General features: G+C 47.5%; 9 non-coding genes across 9 annotated transcripts; 3 read left to right on the top strand and 6 right to left on the bottom strand.

Annotated features, from left to right (window-relative positions):
• Positions 1-5276: 5276 nt before the first annotated feature.
• Positions 5277-5349, bottom strand: trnam-cau (transfer RNA methionine (anticodon CAU)). Its single transcript has one exon. It is a non-coding gene; the product is annotated as a tRNA-Met (tRNA).
• A 2314-nt stretch (positions 5350-7663) lies between these two features.
• On the top strand, positions 7664-7736 carry trnaa-agc (transfer RNA alanine (anticodon AGC)). Its single transcript has one exon. It is a non-coding gene; the product is annotated as a tRNA-Ala (tRNA).
• A 973-nt stretch (positions 7737-8709) lies between these two features.
• Positions 8710-8782, bottom strand: trnak-uuu (transfer RNA lysine (anticodon UUU)). Its single transcript has one exon. It is a non-coding gene; the product is annotated as a tRNA-Lys (tRNA).
• A 2264-nt stretch (positions 8783-11046) lies between these two features.
• On the top strand, positions 11047-11119 carry trnaa-agc (transfer RNA alanine (anticodon AGC)). The gene has a single exon. It is a non-coding gene; the product is annotated as a tRNA-Ala (tRNA).
• A 473-nt stretch (positions 11120-11592) lies between these two features.
• trnam-cau (transfer RNA methionine (anticodon CAU)) lies at positions 11593-11665 on the bottom strand. The gene has a single exon. It is a non-coding gene; the product is annotated as a tRNA-Met (tRNA).
• Positions 11666-12090: 425 nt separating this feature from the next.
• On the bottom strand, positions 12091-12163 carry trnak-uuu (transfer RNA lysine (anticodon UUU)). Its single transcript has one exon. It is a non-coding gene; the product is annotated as a tRNA-Lys (tRNA).
• Positions 12164-13919: 1756 nt separating this feature from the next.
• Positions 13920-13992, top strand: trnaa-agc (transfer RNA alanine (anticodon AGC)). The gene has a single exon. It is a non-coding gene; the product is annotated as a tRNA-Ala (tRNA).
• Positions 13993-14465: 473 nt separating this feature from the next.
• trnam-cau (transfer RNA methionine (anticodon CAU)) lies at positions 14466-14538 on the bottom strand. The gene has a single exon. It is a non-coding gene; the product is annotated as a tRNA-Met (tRNA).
• Positions 14539-14963: 425 nt separating this feature from the next.
• On the bottom strand, positions 14964-15036 carry trnak-uuu (transfer RNA lysine (anticodon UUU)). Its single transcript has one exon. It is a non-coding gene; the product is annotated as a tRNA-Lys (tRNA).
• Between the last annotated feature and the right edge of the window lie 1267 nt (positions 15037-16303).

Below are 16303 nucleotides of genomic sequence, written 5' to 3'. Positions count from 1 at the left end.
ATAGGCGGGTTGTCGCTCGGGCAGAGCGAATACCATCGTGCGCATTTGGCGTTCCGCGTGGACGCAAACAAGTCCACCTACGCCACTCCGAACCTCGCCCAGATCATCTCCACGATAAGAGGACTGAGGGACCAGTTGTCCCAGCTGGGCCCGCCGCGCGACATGATGTCCGCTGCCTCGTTCTGGCTGCCAGGCCCATGAACTGCCCGAATGGACTGCGCGTTCTGATGCACGCAACTCCACAGGTCGTAGGCTAACGCACGGCACGCAGCCGACCGCGTCCCGCCCTGCCTGTTGATATACGCCACCGTAGTGGTACTGTCCGACCTGACTAGAATGTGTCGATGTCGTAGGAGAGGAGCGAAATGACGCACCGCCAACAGCACTGCCTCCAGCTCCAGCGTGTTGATGTGCGCATTGTGACTCACGGGCCATACTCCTCTGATTGTGCCGTGGCCACAGATCGCACCCCAACCTCCCAGGGATGCGTCCGTGAATAGAATCACCTCCTCCGATCTGGGTCCGAGGGGAACCCCAACCCTGGATCTGCAGGCCTCTGCCCAGTGATCCAGGTCCAAGCTCACCCCCTCCGGGACCACTAACCTGTGCCGTTGGCGCAGCCGGCGGAACCGGCCCTCTCGAATGAGCCAACACTGGAGTCTCCTCATAAAAAGCAGACCCAGAGGCACCACCTGGTGAGCAGAGGACATGATGCCCAGGAGCCGACGCAGTTGACCTACTGTCACCGACCGGCCCGGGGCAAAACTGGCAAGAAGGTCCTCTAACCCCTGCCACCGCTCCTCCGAGACGGAAGCCAGCATCCTCCCTGAATCCAACGCTAATCCCAGATAGGTGGTTTCGCGTGACGGCCAGGGAACGCTCTTCTTCCAGTTTACCGTGAGACCCAGGTCTGACAGGTGCGAGACCAGGTGACTCGTGCGTTCCATAGCCAGCCGGTGATCTGGGGCTATCAGAAGCAGATCGTCCAAGTAGTAGGCTATAACGTAACCCTGGGCGAATAGCGGAGTGAGAGCCGCCTTGACGCACATCGAAAAGACCCGTGGGGCCAAACTGTAGCCGAACGGGAGGACTTTGTACTCGTAACACGTTCCCTGAAACGCAAACCTGAGATATTTCCAGTGGTGACCCACTATCGGGACATGGAAATATGCGTCCTTGAGGTCTACAGATGTGAACCAGGCTCCGCTCGATATCATGGCTAGGAGCTGGGGGACCGTCAGCATGTGGAATGATTCTTTGCGCACCCAAGTATTGAACCATTTCAGATCTAGAATCGGCCGCATGCCCCCCGATTTCTTGGGCACGAGGAAATATCTCGAATAAACCCCTATTTCCTCTGTGCCTCTCTCCACCACCTGTATCGCGTCTTTGGACAGCATCTCCAATATTTCCTGCCGCAACACCTCTGCTTCGGCAGGTGAATGGATCAGCGTCTGACGTATGTCCGTGTAAGGGGGAGGACCCTGCTCGAACCGAATCTCGTGCCCATGCCTGACCGTCCGGAGGATCCACTCTGGTACACCCGGCAGCGCCTGCCAGCGTGCGTAATGGGGAGACAGAGGGCGCGTGACGCGTTGTGTCTGGCTGTCGAAAAATAGGCTGTACCGCTGCCATTCCGGTCCAACCTCCGAGCTCTCCACGGGAGTGTTGAGAGGCTCCCACGGCGGACCGCGTCCCATATGGGGAGCGAATATGTGCAGGATTTTGCCCAACAGAAGGTGGGAGCGCGGAAAAATCAGCATCAGCATGCGCGCGCCCAGCGCCCTCTCCGACTGGCCACAGACAGCGAGTCATGCGCTCCGGTAACCCTGCTTTACGCACGGGAAAACCCAGCGCGTAACTCTGGACGCCTGTCCGATGGGATAAACTAATTTCATTCCCATCTGACAGCTCATGATTATCCGAGACAGGCATAGATACAGAGTTCAACAACCCATAACCTTGTGTACGGTTTGAAACAGAACTGATCTCAGCGGTATAATTCACATAGCCTACACCCTGTGAATCTAGTGAACCCGTTGCCATATCTGGAACATCTTCGTTTCTTCTGACTTGCTTGCAGAGTCCGGTGGCACGTGACACAACATTACTCACTACACCATGTGCGTGTGGAATGAAGTGGCATCGACATCACCAACATTATATGACAGACCACCCACCGTAGAATAATGTATAGAGGAGGAACACGAAGGATAAAATGCAGAACTGAAATCTTTATTCATCAACATGTTCCCCTCATTGCATGGTAAAACCTTGCCACCAGTGGCCATAACATTAATACCTGCAATGTTCGAACAGGGGGTGTGGGGGTCTGTCGCGCACCGTCAGCGGCGGCGCGGATCTCCCGAGCTGGCACCCCTGGTCTGGTGCTCGTACTTCCGCTTCACGTCAGGCTGAGGACCACCCGCGCCGCCTCCGCCAGCGTGGTGGGACTGACTGTGAGCCCCAGGGGCTGGCGCGGGGCCAGCCGACTGGCTCTTGTCGTAGTTCTTGCGGCGCTTCGGAGAGCCTTGAGCGCGTGTCGGAGGCTGCGCGGGACCCTTCTCTTTGAAGGTCTTAGCCAGCAGCTCCGCGTTGGCCAGGTCGTGACGGATCTTTTCCAGTGCTGGCTCATCCACACCGAAAAGGCCGTCCGTGTTGATGGGGAGCTTGCGGATCATCTTAACGACCCCGTCCTCCAAGCGACAGTCCTTCGTCCAGAACTCGCGCCTCAGCAGGACTGAGGAGGACAGAGCCGCACCCAGGTTCACCGCGGCATCACGGAGGAACGTGCCGATGATCTGAGAAGCCCTCCAAGCCTCGTCCAGGCGTGAGGCATCGGTGTCGTCATCCCCCTGGCTCTCACTGTCCACCGCCCGCGCCAGATGACCAGCTGTGGAGATGGCCGCTGCGGAGCGGAGGACACTGAACCAGATTTGGCGCGCGTGGTCATCCATGGACGCCATGTCTGGCGAGGGATGTTTGATCTTCATCGCCGCCTCCTTGCTCTCCGGCTCGCGTAGCTTACCAGGGTAGAGCCGGGGAAAAATAAATTTCACCACAGTGGGGGGCGGCATAGAAGCAGGAGACCAGCCGGCAACCGTCAGGTGGCTCTTGGTGTTCACTTTAACAGTGGAGCGCACCTTCTCTGGTTCCGGCCATGTGGCTTTGATGGACTCCATGATGGGGGGGAAGGGCGGAATGTGCTTCGGGTCTTTGCGCACCTCCACCGAGGCAGAGAACGCCTGATCCATTCCGGGCGTCACCGAGGCATGGACTGGGGCAACCCTTGTGGTCCCCGTCGAAGCCAAGGCCCTCTCAAGGAAAAAAGTGAAAAAGTCGTCGAACTTTGCCTCCTCCTCGGACCCTTCCTCAGCGACTTGGTAGGAGCAAGATCCGCCGTCTTGAGTAGCAGCCTGCGGAACCGCCGGCGGGCACATGTGGTCCTGGCTCCCAGGGAGCACAGCAGAAACCAACGAGCCCGGCCGGGGAGGGATCTCGAACACACCGGCACCAACCTGAGTGGAAAAGGCGTGTGAAACCCAGCTCGTCCGTCGACTGAGCGGCCATGAAGCGCACACCATGCATGGTGGCGCCTCTAGGCTAGCTGCAGTCTCCCGAACATGAGCCATGCTAGGATGGTCGCTGCAAAAAGGATGGAAATCACAAGCGTCTTTCTTCCTGTGCCAACAACTGTTAAAACTCGGCGAAAACAACATCGACGTCGACGTTAACACCAGCCATAGTGACGGAGAAAACCGCACTATTGCCAAAATAGAGAAAATAGCTAATCTAGCCAGCAATGAAGAAAAAACCCGCAACAGAGCTCAGCGCGACACGTCTTCCCTTGAAGGAGGCTCTAGTCGAACTGACGAGTGATGTGGTGACGCATGTCAAGTGCAGTTGTGGGCGGGGCTTAGGGGATGCTGTCGCATGAGCGGTGAATTTCAGAGCCTAGCGTCGCCAGAGGCGAGGTCAGAGGGCAATATGTAAATATAGCACTACGGAGTAGCGATAATAGAACGCTGTAGTTTCTGATCTGTGTGTGTTGTGCCTCTATCTACTGCTTATGCCTATGTGATGCCAGCAGCCGAAGATTGCCTTCAGCGTCCGTAGTTCTGGCCCCAGGTAAAAGCAAACATCAGTAGGCCATGCTAGTTTTGATGAAGCAGGTAATAGAATCGCCAATTACTAGCGTGTTTTGTTTAGTGTTGCCTGAGAGGACATGCAAACCAGAAAAACGAACTGAGGAGGGGTGACTCAGACCAGGCCACACAGCCGGCAGCTGGTGCAGGTGAGCACTCCTATCCTGCGAGACCGAGATAAACCAAGCTTCATTTTCGGATGTGGCCAAGCTATTGCTAGCACTGTCGCAGATGCCAACGAGATCACTATGAAGCCGAGGCTGTAAGGTATCTCAAATGCCAATAGCATCTAACTTAATGGAATGAAACCCCTCTTGCTGACATGTGGACAAGCCTCTCTAAGAGAGGCAACATACCTAAGTGGAGAGCACAGCTAGAAAAAGACATTTGAACACACTTACATAAGTTAGCAGTAAACGGTAACGAGCTAAGCTAACTTCTGCTTCATTTGATGAGTATGCTATTTCAATGAAAGCTTATTGCCAAGGCATGCCAAACACTAGTTTAGACTCTCTTCCACACAACTGTCTGGTGAAATACACCTTACCGTGCGAGGTTCTTAAGTTGTGAGCTAGGGGAATTAGCACAAGTGGTAGAGCGCTCGCTTAGCATGCGAGAGGCAGCGGGATCGATGCCCGCCTTCTCCAGCCAAAAATTGCTGAGTATTGTCTGTATTCTGCTTGGAAGGCCTCCTAAGGCATTAGCAGTTATCATCTATTTAACTGTGAGGCTCAACTACTATATACGGCTGCCAGTCCGGTTGGTGTTTTCTAGAAGGGTGTCACATAGCTATATGTTAAGCAGGCATACTATATTTCCACAACACTGAAATGAACTGTGATGATTGCGTTTCGATATTTGGTGACATCAGTACTCTGAAATGCACCTTTGAGACGTATGTTCCGTATAGGGCTGCCAATCCAGTTTATCTATGCAGTGCAGCTTTGCTCTGATTTTAGAGAGTTGTAGCAAGGTGACGCAGGAAGAAGTAAAGGTATCAGGCAAGCATCGGTAGTGTATTTCTACAACACTGAAATGAACGACGATAAAGGCATTTGGAGATTTGGCTTGATCGGCAATCTGAAGATAAGAGTTCATGACACAAATCTACTAAGAAATATCAAAACTTTGTGCCCCGTGTGAGGGTTGATCTCACGACCTTCAGATTATGAGACTGACGCGCTGCCTACTGCGCCAACGAGGCTAGGCCCCAATGATTAGGTACAGTCTTACAACAAGTGAAAACTGTGTGCTAATTAAACAACGTCTCCAAGCGCCATCTTGTTAAATCAGCTAAAAGCCAGGAATTTCCCAACTGCTGTAAGTTGGGAAAAATAACATGAACCCATATTAAGTCTCACATTAAGGTTGAGAAAGTCTGTGGGTCCCTTTTTCAGCAGACTTCAAGAGACAACCAAGCTACTTTGTTTCCGCTGCTCCTCTATGTGCACCACATTCAACTGCAGTCGCTTCAGTAGCGGTTCATCGGGACACCAGCACCTCCATAATTGATTGGAGTTGTTTGAGTAGTAGTTCTTAATGACAATAGCACGTGTGCATACTTTTATAAATAACTCTTGAGCAGCAGCACTTCAGGTGAGGAGATTTTTTCTGAAGCGTGAAACAGACGCCTGAACAGGGACTTGAACCCTGGACCCTCAGATTAAAAGTCTGATGCTTTTGTGGTTGCGTTGTCCCTCGAATTCGCTACAGTATTAAACGGAGCAAAACAGAAATTCAGCATATGTAACCGGTCATAGCAGTCATCGTTATTCCTCAAAGATAGGGGAGCAGATATAATGAATCCATGTGGGCTCATCTTTCTGGCAAGATAATACGTTTTGGCTATGTTTTTCTTTGTGACCTAAGATTGTTTCATCTTATCATCTTTGGCGCTCACATGAAAAAAAAACCAAACACAAAACGCTGTAGTTTCTGATCTGTGGGTGTTGTGCCTCGATCTACTGCTTATGCCTATGTGATGCCAGCAGCCGAAGATTACGTTCAGCGTCCGTAGCTCTGGCCCCAGGTAAAAGCAAACATCAGTAGGCCATGCTAGTTTTGATGTAGTAGGTAATAGAATCGCCTATTACTAGCGTGTTTTGCTTAGTGTTGCCTGAGAGGACATGCAAACCAGAAAAACAAACTGTGCACTGAGGAGGGGTGACTCAGACCAGGCCACACAGCCGGCAGCTGGTGCAGGTGAGCACTCCTGTCCTGCAAGACCGAGATAAACCAAGCTTCATTTTCGGATATGGCCAAGCTATTGCTAGCACTGTCGCAGATGCCAACGAGATGACTATGAAGCCGAGGCTGTAAGGTATGTCAAACGCCAATCGCCTCTAACTTAATGGAATGAAACCCCTCTTGCTGACGTGTGGACAAGCCTCTCCAAGAGAGGCAACATACCTAAGTGGAGAGCACAGCTAGAAAAAGACATTTGAGCACACTTACATAAGTTAGCAGTAAACGGTAACGAGCTAAGCTAACTTCTGCTTCATTTGATGAGTATGCTATTTCAATTGAAGTGTAGCCCGTGAAATTAGATACCACACAGGACACAATTACTTCCGGGGTTCTTGTAGCTTTAATTTTATTGTTTGAACCTTCGAATGCAGATCGTTTTACTGAGTGCATACATTCCTGTGTCTTTCGAGCAAACAGCTCATAAATGTTCACAGATGTGGCAAGTTTAACAGAAAAGATTTTAAAAGGAAAATAAATACAACATACAACATACGGTGCAAAATACGGCAGTGGACTATGTACGTTAAACAGGGTTTAACAAAGACATGTGGAACTTCCTGAAGATCGCGCAACTTCTCACTCTGTCAGTTACCTTTAAACAGAATTAAAATGCATATAAAACCTTTACATTTCCCTTACTACCCAAATACAATGGCATGGTGTGGCTTTATTCACGCCAACATTACCTTGTCATGCCTGCAATGGCGAACAGCGGTCGACGGCTCGCGCCCAAAATCACCGAACATCAACTCCAGTAGCGTCTAAATCAAACCATCTTGTCAAATTACCGACATACAATATTGTTTGGAATAATGTTACAGGTATATTTCACAAGATATTTACCCTTACTTACTACGGAGTCAGAGCACCGTCACACCGCAATCTTCAGGCGCTCCACACAAGAAAAAAAGAAAGAATACCCAAGATGCACTTGGATAACTTGCACGGAGTTACAATAAAAGTCCGCCACTGCCACTTACTGGTCAAAACATGCAATGACAACCAAAACTATAAAAATACACTCACAATCTGCTTCACAATTTAGATACATCAAATGACATTTTACATGGCTTGACAGTGTAACAATTACATATATTAACAGTTAAACTATACTAAATTTAAGTGGAAATTCATTTAACATATTTAACAGATTTACCTGCCGGCTACAAAAGCTTATGGCCAAGGCATGCCAAACACTAGTTTAGACTCTCTTCCACACAACCTTCTGGTGAAATACACTTTACCGTGCGAGGTTCTTAATTTGCGAGCTAGGGGAATTAGCTCAAGTGGTAGAGCGCTCGCTTAGCATGCGAGAGGCAGCGGGATCGATGCCCGCATTCTCCAGCCAGGAATTGTTGAGTATTGTCTGTATTCTGTTTGGAAGGCATTTGCAGTTATTATCAATTTAACTGTGAGACTTAACTACTATATACGACTGCTAATACAGTTGGTGTTTTCTAGAAGGGTGTCACATAGCTATATGTTAAGCAAGCATACTGTATTTCTACAACACTGAAATGAACTGTGATGATTGCGTTTCCATATTTGGCGACATCAGTACTCTCAAATGCACCTGTGAGACGTATGTTCCGTATAGGGCTGCCAATCCAGTTTATCTATGCAGTGCAGCTTTGCTCTGATTTTAGAGAGTTGTAGCATGGTGACGCAGGAAGAAGTAAAGGTATCAGGATAGCATCGTTAGTGTATTTCTACAACACTGAAATGAACAACGATAAAGGGATTTGGAGATTTGGCTTGATGGGCAATCTGAAGATAAGAGTTCATGACACAAATCTACAGCGAAATATCAAAACTTTGTGCCCCGTGTGAGAGTTGAACTTACGACTTTCAAATTATGAGACTGACGCGCTGCCTACTGCGCCAAAGAGGCTAGGTCTCGATGATTAGGTACAGTCTCACAACAAGTGAAAAACTGTGTGCTAATTAAACAACGTCTCCAAGCGCCATCCTGTTAAAGCAGCTAAAAGCCAGGAATTTCCCAACTGCTGTAAGTTGGGAAAAATAACATGCACTCATATTAAGTCTCACATTAAGGTTGAGAAAGTCTGTGGGTCCCTTTTTCAGCAGACTTCGCGAGACAATCAAGCGACTTTGTTTCCGCTGCTCCTCTATGTGCACCACATTCAACTGCAGTCGATTGAGTAGCGGTTCATCAGTACACCAGCACCTCCATAATTGATTGGAGTTGTTTGAGTAGCAGTTCATCAGGACACTAGCACCTGTGCATACTTTTACAAATAAACTCTTGAGCCGCAGCACTTCAGGTGATGAGTTTTTTTCTGAAGCGTGAACAAGACGCCTGAACAGGGACTTGAACCCTGGACCCTCAGATTAAAAGTCTGAAGCTCTTCCGTCTGAACTACTCAGGCCCTTCTTTCTGTCTTAAGCGCCCAAGAAATTCATGCTTGCCCAAGTGTTTCTCATGTCAATTTTATCTGTATAACCCTAAATTATAATCTAGTCCCAGAGGGCTTTAAAGTCACAGTTACATTTTGTGCAATGTATAATGCCCCTTTTCTTTGACCCTCGATTCAAACGAGGAAAAACTCAATGGGATTTTTTTTGTTCATTTAATTTGAATGTTTCGGCAAGTTTCAAATTGGGAACTTGCACATACAGATTCAGGAAACTAAAGAGGGACACAGCTAAATCTCACCATTCACCCCCATCAAGACACCCCCGTAGATTTCCACTGTGGATCCCAGAAAGAAAACCATATATCTAAAATCAAGAATCCTTGCTTAGTGTTAAACGGAGCAAAACAGAAGTTCAGCATATGTAACGAGCATGGATAAGAAGACACGCTGGCTGGCGGGTCTGACCGTTTAGAGGGGCGGTCAGCGATGTCTCCTGCGGTGCGGGCGACACGGGATCGGTTCCCGGCCGCGGCAATTCCTGTGGTTGCGTTGTCCCTCGAATTCGCTACAGTATTAAACGGAGCAAAACAGAAGTTCAGCATATGTAACCGATCATAGAAGTCATTCTTATTCCTCAAAGATAGGGTAGCAGATATAATGAATCCATGTGGACTCATCTTTCTGGCAAGATAATACGTTTTGGCTATGTTTTTCTTTGTGACCTAAGATTGTTTCATCTTATCATCGTTGGTGCTCACATGAAAAAAAACCAAACACAAAACGCTGTAGTTTCTGATCTGTGGGTGTTGTGCCTCTATCTGCTGCTTATGCCTATGTGATGCCAGCAGCCGAAGATTGCCTTCAGCGTCCGTAGCTCTGGCCCCAGGTAAAAGCAAACATCAGTAGGTCATGCTAGTTTTGATGTAGTAGGTAATAGAATCGCCTGTTACTAGCGTGTTTTGTTTAGTGTTGCCTGAGAGGACATGCAAACCAGAAAAAACACTGTGCACTGAGGAGGGGTGACTCAAACCAGGCCACACAGCCGGCAGCTGGTGCAGGTGAGCACTCCTATCCTGCGAGACCGAGATAAACCAAGCTTCATTTGCGGATGTGGCCAAGCTATTGCTAGCACTGTCGCCGATGCCAATGAGATGACTATGAAGCCGAGGCTGTAAGGTATCTCAAATGCCAATCGCCTCTAACTTAATGGAATGAAACCCCTCTTGCTGACATGTGGACAAGCCTCTCTAAGAGAGGCAACATACCTAAGTGGAGAGCACAGCTAGAAAAAGACATTTGAACACACTTATGTAACCCGCACTTTGCGTTCGGCCGTCGTCTCCCTACACGCCCTGAGACTCTGCGTTGTGTTTGTTGTAGTATGATGTTTGCGTGGAAAAGGAAGGAGGCGGAGGCTTGTGATCGTGGCTGAGACCTGGACACTTTATTGGCACTCGCTTACACTTCACCTCTCATCAATCAGCTGGCCGCTGGTCTCATCATACTCACAGCTTCCGGCAGAAGAAACAAAAAAACATTTTTCTTTCTCAATAAAATTAAAATAAAAAGTTCAAATGTGCAAATAAACACATCTCATATCAAAATGCTACCTTACGGCAAAACCAAAGCAAATGTCATCCATTATAAATTAAATAAGGCACTTATTACCCATAAAATTCAACAAAAAAAAACATGGATAATCTGCTCAAATAATACTGCATCCTGCGTTATATGCCATGCTAATGCTCAACAGGCTAGCCAACACTTTTTTGTCACATTTCTCTTGCCAAATACAATGTTCGACATCAAACTTTAACTAGGTTATAAGCAAACGTGTCTATTAACACCACAGAATAAACAGTTAGACAATATGTGCGATATAAATCAATATTTTTATGATAATGCAGACCGCCAGTAACACTGCTCACCTTCCGGCAGAAGAAACAAAAAAACATTTGATCAACGTAGCCTTTTGCCCGGCACAAGAACTAGGGGTACGGTGTTGCAAAAGGGACAAACATCGCCATTTGCGGCATTCCCAGGGGAACATACAGCGTAACAGTGCCACCCTGTGGCGGATAAACATTACTACCTTACACTTACATACGTTAGCTGTAAACGGTAACGAGCTAAGCTAACTCCTGCTTCATTTGATGACTACGCTATTTCAATGAAAGCTTATTGCCAAGGCATGCCAAACACTAGTTTAGACTCTCTTCCACACAACCTTCTGGTGAATTACTCTTTACCGTGCGAGGTTCTTAAGATGTGAGCTAGGGGAATTAGCTCAAGTGGTAGAGCGCTCGCTTAGCATGCGAGAGGCAGCGGGATCGATGCCCGCATTCTCCAGCCAGGCATTGTTGAGCATTGTCTGTATTCTGTTTGGAAGGCATTTGCAGTTATTATCAATTTAACTGTGAGACTTAACTAGTAGAAATGGCTGCCAATACAGTTGGTGTTTTCTAGAAGGGTGTCACATAGCTATATGTTAAGCAAGCATACTGTATTTCTACAACACTGAAATGAACTGTGATGATTGCGTTTCCATATTTGGCGACATCAGTACTCTGAAATGCACCTGTGAGACGTATGTTCCGTATAGGGCTGCCAATCCAGTTTATCTATGCAGTGCAGCTTTGCTCTGATTTTAGAGAGTTGTAGCATGGTGACGCAGGAAGAAGTAAAGGTATCAGGCAAGCATCGGTAGTGTATTTCTACAACACTGAAATGAACGACGATAAAGGCATTTGGAGATTTGGCTTGATGGGCAATCTGAAGATAAGAGTTTATGACACAAATCTACAGCGAAATACCAAATTGTGTGCCCCGTGTGAGGGTTGAACTCACGACCTTCAGATTATGAGACTGACGCGCTGCCTACTGCGCCAACGAGGCTGGGGCCCAATGTTGAGGTACAGTCTCGCAACAAGTGAAAAACTGTGTGCTAATTAAACAACGTCTCCAAGCGCCATCTTGTTAAAGCAGCTAAAAGCCAGGAATTTCCCGACTGCTGTAAGTTGGGAAAAATAACATGCACTCATATTAAGTCTCACGTTAAGGTTGAGAAAGTCTGTGGGTCCCTTTTTCAGCAGACTTCACGAGACAACCAAGTCACTTTGTTTCTGCTGCTCCTCTATGTGCACCACATTCAACTGCAGTCGCTTGAGTAGCGGTTCATCGGGACACCAGCACCTCCATAATTGATTGGAGTTATTTAAGTAGTAGTTCTTCAGGACACTAGCACCTGTGTATACTTTTATAAATAACTCTTGAGCAGCAGCACTTCAGGTGACGATAATTTTTCTGAAGCGTGAACCAGACACCTGAACAGGGACTTGAACCCTGGACCCTCAGATTAAAAGTCTGATGCTCTTCCGTCTGAGCTACTCAGGCCCTTCCTTCTGTTTTAAGCGCCAAAGAAAGTCATGCTTGCCCAAGTGTTTCTCATGTCAATTTTATCTGTATAACCCTACATTATAATCTAGTCCCAGATGGCTTTAAAGTCACAGTTACATTTTGTGCAATGTGTAATGCCCCTTTTCTTTGACCCTCGATTCAGACGAGGAAAAACTCAATGTGATTTTTTTTGTTCATTTAATTTGAATGTTTCGGCAAGTTTCAAATTGGGAACTTGCACATACAGATTCAGGAAACTAAAGAGGGAAACAGCTAAATCTCACCATTCACCCCCATCAAGACACCCCCATAGATTTCCACTGTGGATCCCAGAAAGAAAAACCATATATCTAAAATCAAGAATCCTTGCTTAGTATTAAACGGAGCAAAACAGAAGTTCAGCGTATGTAACGTGCATGGATAAGAAGACACGCTGGCCACTGGCTGGCGTGTCTGACCCTTTAATCGAGCGGTTAGCGATGTCTCCTGCGGTGCGGGCGATACGGGTTCGCTTCCCGGCCGCGGCAGTTCCTGTGGTTGCGTTGTCCTCCGAATTCGTTACATGTGTGTCAGAAGTGGGATGGGGCGCCCGTAAGGCCATCGGAAGCGTATGCGCCCTCAGGCGTGAAGGAGCTGATATGCTTAAGCGCGGGGACGCGCTTCCCGAAGGAGGGGGGTAGTGTAACGTGCATGGATAAGAAGACACGCTGGCCGCTGGCTGGCGGGGCTGACCGTTTAGTGGAGCGGTCAGCGATGTCTCCTGCGGTGCGGGCGACACGGAATCGGTACCCGGCAGCGGCAGTTCCTGTGGTTGCGTTGTCCCTCGAATTCGCTACAGTATTAAACGGAGCAAAACAGAAATTCAGCATATGTAACCGGTCATAGCAGTCATCGTTATTCCTCAAAGATAGGGGAGCAGATATAAAGAATACATGTGGACTCATCTTACTGGCAAGATAATACGTTTTGGCTATGTTTTTCTTTGTGACCTAAGATTGTTTCATCTTATCATCATTGGCGCTCACATGAAAAAAAAAAACAAACACATAACGCTGTAGTTTCTGATCTGTGGGTGTTGTGCCTCGATCTACTGCTTATGCCTATGTGATGCCAGCAGCCGAAGATTACGTTCAGCGTCCGTAGCTCTGGGCCCAGGTAAAAGCAAACATCAGTAGGCCATGCTAGGTTTGATGTAGTAGGTAATAGAATCGCCTATTACTAGCGTGTTTTGTTTAGTGTTGCCTGAGAGGACATGCAAACCAGAAAAACAAACTGTGCACTGAGGAAGGGTGACTCAGACCAGGCCACACAGCCGGCAGCTGGTGCAGGTGAGCACTCCTATCCTGCGAGACCGAAATAAACCAAGCTTCATTTTCGAATATGGCCAAGCTATTGCTAGCACTGTCGCCGATGCCAACGAGATGACTATGAAGCCGAGGCTGTAAAGTATCTCAAATGCCAATCGCCTCTAACTTAATGGAATGAAACCCCTCTTGGTGACGTGTGGACAAGCCTCTCTAAGAGAGGCAACATACCTAAGCGGAGAGCACAGCTAGAAAAAGGCATTTGAACACACTTACATAAGTTAGCAGTAAACGGTAACGAGCTAAGCTAACTTCTGCTTCATTTGATGAGTATGCTATTTCAATGAAAGCTTATTGCCAAGGCATGCCAAACACTAGTTTAGACTCTCTTCCACACAACCTTCTGGTGAATTACTCTTTACCGTGCGAGGTTCTTAAGGTGTGAGCTAGGGGACTTAGCTCAAGTGGTAGAGCGCTCGCTTAGCATGCGAGAGGCAGCGGGATCGATACCCGCATTCTCCAGCCAGGCATTGTTGAGCATTGTCTGTATTCTGTTTGGAAGGCATTTGCAGGTATTATCAATTTAACTGTGAGACTTAACTAGTAGAAATGGCTGCCAATACAGTTGGTGTTTTCTAGAAGGGTGTCACATAGCTATATGTTAAGCAAGCATACTGTATTTCTACAACACTGAAATGAACTGTGATGATTGCGTTTCCATATTTGGCGACATCAGTACTCTGAAATGCACCTGTGAGACGTATGTTCCGTATAGGGCTGCCAATCCAGTTTATCTATGCAGTGCAGCTTTGCACTGATTTTAGAGAGTTGTAGCATGGTGACGCAGGAAGAAGTAAAGGTATCAGGCAAGCATCGGTAGTGTATTTCTACAACACTGAAATGAACGACGATAAAGGCATTTGGAGATCTGGCTTGATGGGCAATCTGAAGATAAGAGTTTATGACACAAATCTACAGCGAAATACCAAATTGTGTGCCCCGTGTGAGGGTTGAACTCACGACCTTCAGATTATGAGACTGACGCGCTGCCTACTGCGCCAACGAGGCTGGGGCCCAATGTTGAGGTACAGTCTCGCAACAAGTGAAAAACTGTGTGCTAATTAAACAACGTCTCCAAGCGCCATCTTGTTAAAGCAGCTAAAAGCCAGGAATTTCCCGACTGCTGTAAGTTGGGAAAAATAACATGCACTCATATTAAGTCTCACGTTAAGGTTGAGAAAGTCTGTGGGTCCCTTTTTCAGCAGACTTCACGAGACAACCAAGTCACTTTGTTTCTGCTGCTCCCCTATGTGCACCACATTCAACTGCAGTCGCTTGAGTAGCGGTTCATCGGGACACCAGCACCTCCATAATTGATTGGAGTTATTTAAGTAGTAGTTCTTCAGGACACTAGCACCTGTGTATACTTTTATAAATAACTCTTGAGCAGCAGCACTTCAGGTGACGATAATTTTTCTGAAGCGTGAACCGGACGCCTGAACCGGGACTTGAACCCTGGACCCTCAGATTAAAAGTCTGATGCTCTTCCGTCTGAGCTACTCAGGCCCTTCCTTCTGTCTTAAGCGCCAAAGAAAGTCATGCTTGCCCAAGTGTTTCTCATGTCAATTTTATCTGTATAACCCTACATTATAATCTAGTCCCAGATGGCTTTAAAGTCACAGTTACATTTTGTGCAATGTGTAATGCCCCTTTTCTTTGACCCTCGATTCAGACGAGGAAAAACTCAATGTGATTTTTTTTGTTCATTTAATTTGAATGTTTCGGCAAGTTTCAAATTGGGAACTTGCACATACAGATTCAGGAAACTAAAGAGGGAAAAAGCTAAATCTCACCATTCACCCCCATCAAGACACCCCCATATATTTCCACTGTGGATCCCAGAAAGAAAACCATATATCTAAAATCAAGAATCCTTGCTTAGTGTTAAACGGAGCAAAACAGAAGTTCAGCATATGTAACGTGCATGGATAAGAAGACACGCTGGCTGGCGGGTCTGATCGTTTAGTGGGGCGGTCAGCGATGTCTCCTGCGGTGCGGGCGACCGGGATCGGTTCCCGGCCGCGGCAGTTCCTGTGGTTGCGTTGTCCCTCAAATTCGCTACAGTATTAAACGGAGCAAAACAGAGGTTCAGCATATGTAACCGATCATAGAAGTCATTCTTATTCCTCAAAGATAGGGGAGCAGATATAATGAATCCATGTGGACTCATCTTTCTGGCAAGATAATACGTTTTGGCTATGTTTTTCTTTGTGACCTAAGATTGTTTCATCTTATCATCGTTGGTGCTCACATGAAAAAAAAACCAAACACAAAACGCTGTAGTTTCTGATCTGTGGGTGTTGTGCCTCTATCTACTGCGTATGCCTATGTGATGCCAGCAGCCGAAGATTGCCTTCAGCGTCCGTAGCTCTGGCCCCAGGTAAAAGCAAACATCAGTAGGCCATGCTAGTTTTGATGAAGTAGGTAATAGAATCGCCTGTTGCTAGCGTGTTTTGTTTAGTGTTGCCTGAGAGGACATGCAAACCAGAAAAACAAACTGTGCACTGAGGAGGGGTGACTCAAACCAGGCCACACAGCCGGTGCAGGTGAGCACTCCTATCCTGCGAGACCGAGATAAACCAAGCTTCATTTGCGGATGTGGCCAAGCTATTGCTAGCAGTGTCGCAGATGCCAATGAGATGACTATGAAGCCGAGGCTGTAAGGTATCTCAAATGCCAATCGCCTCTAACTTAATGGAATGAAACCCCTGTTGCTGACATGTGGACAAGCCTCTCTAAGAGAGGCAACATACCTAAGCGGAGAGCACAGCTA

Source organism: Lampris incognitus, chromosome 6 (assembly GCF_029633865.1).
Source record: "Lampris incognitus isolate fLamInc1 chromosome 6, fLamInc1.hap2, whole genome shotgun sequence".
Taxonomy (NCBI): domain Eukaryota; kingdom Metazoa; phylum Chordata; class Actinopteri; order Lampriformes; family Lampridae; genus Lampris; species Lampris incognitus.
The sequence above is the reverse complement of the archived record's forward strand: the minus strand, read 5'-3'. Positions and strand labels throughout refer to the sequence as shown.